Below are 1,516 nucleotides of genomic sequence, written 5' to 3'. Positions count from 1 at the left end.
CAGGGGGGTGGGGGGTGGGGAAAGGGGGAGAGATGGTTGTTCATCCCCCATTCTCTGTAGAGGTGGAAGTAGGGCTGCTTCAGTTACTGCTGCTAGCCCTGCAGCCAGAAGGGCCTTTGTCATAAAGGGCCCAGCAGGAGCTGGGATGAATATGCCAGTGCTTGGGGGTGAGGACAACGAAGACCTGAGCTTCAGTGCACCTCCCTGGCTTCACAGCCCTGGCTGGGGCATGTTCTAGATTTCACCCACTTGTTCAACAGGAAATCTCCACCTACTCCTCCCACAGTCCTCTCTCTACCACTATAGACACGTTCCTTTGCTCCCTCAAGCCCCTATAGCTTTTTTGGTGAATAAATCACATATCCTCCCCAGTGTGCCTGATAGGGGGAATTATGGGCAGGTGGGATATCATGGGCTGAGCCATGCAAGCAGAGTGCCTAGAGCGATTCCTTGCTCTTCTAGGCCCAGGCCTTTCTTAAGGCCTTTTGGACACCTGTGACCTAGATCTTCAGCAGGAAAAGGCTTGGGGTTAATCTGTTCCCAGACATCACTCCCCTGGGGAAGTGCATGGAATCCCCAGTAGCTCTTTAATTAAATCACATGACTTTCACTTAAATCTTTTGCTCCCTCACCTTTGCTTAACTGAAACCCTGGCAACTGCTTGGGAACAAATTGCCTCCATAGGCTGCTGGTCTGAGTGCGGTTTGCTTTTCAGAGCTAGAAGTGGTATCATTTGAGTGCCTCTCTTGAAGAACCTGTTTGTGGGAGGATGGTTGTTCCATGCTGGTTGGAGGTTGTCACCTGAATTTTACTTGCAGGTTCCCCCACTGAAGTACATGCCTTGTTATCTGGAGTTCGGAGGAAGACTGATAAATTTTGGGGTTTTTAAAATTAATTTATTTAATTTTAAACTCTAATTTACTTGTATTAAAACTTATTTGAACAGTATGCATGTGCTGCTGAAGATTAAAGTCAAGCCTCTGACCTGGTGGAAGCCACTGGTTAAACTCCTGGAATCAGTTTACTGAAATGCTAAACCAGCTCTGCATAGCTGTGGCACCATCTGCAGGTGCAAAGGAGGTATTTTCTTCACTTAAGTTTTTTCAGCTAGTTCAGTTTAATGACATTTAAATTTACACTGAGAGTTGAAAAGGGTGGGGTTTTTTTCCTTCTCTAATGTAAAAAAGGGAACTCTACTGAGTAAATGAGTGTTGCACTTTTTTACAGTCTTGAAGGATGTGATGAGCAGAAATTACCTGCTTTTTGCTAAGTATAGGTAATTTCTGTGCATAACAAATCAGTTGGCTTTCTATGAACACCTTCCCCCCCCTCCCCCCCATAAAAAACAAACTTAATAAACTTATTATCAGGTATTGGTACGCTTAAGATAGCTGTATCAAATAAGCTACTTGCACATGTGATTTGCAGCCTCTAATCAAATACAGCCAGGCACAAAACACAAGTAGAAATAATTGCATATATGAGAAATGCATCATATGAGGTGGGGGGGGGGGGA

General features: G+C 44.9%; 1 long non-coding RNA gene across 1 annotated transcript in view; it reads right to left on the bottom strand.

Annotated features, from left to right (window-relative positions):
- LOC109288183 overlaps positions 1 to 564 on the bottom strand; it is a 20,744-nt gene extending 20,180 nt beyond the window's left edge. Inside the window, exons 1-2 of the long non-coding RNA XR_002095086.1 lie at positions 552 to 564; positions 246 to 248 (exon numbers count right to left, since the gene is read on the bottom strand). This is a non-coding gene — a long non-coding RNA (uncharacterized LOC109288183). The remainder of the gene's footprint in view (positions 1 to 245; positions 249 to 551) is intronic.
- Positions 565 to 1,516: the final 952 nt, after the last annotated feature.

Source organism: Gavialis gangeticus, unplaced genomic scaffold (genome assembly GCF_001723915.1).
Source record: "Gavialis gangeticus isolate Ggan-Ray unplaced genomic scaffold, GavGan_comp1, whole genome shotgun sequence".
Classification (NCBI taxonomy): Eukaryota; Metazoa; Chordata; order Crocodylia; family Gavialidae; genus Gavialis; species Gavialis gangeticus.
This window is presented reverse-complemented; position numbering and strand designations above follow the sequence as displayed.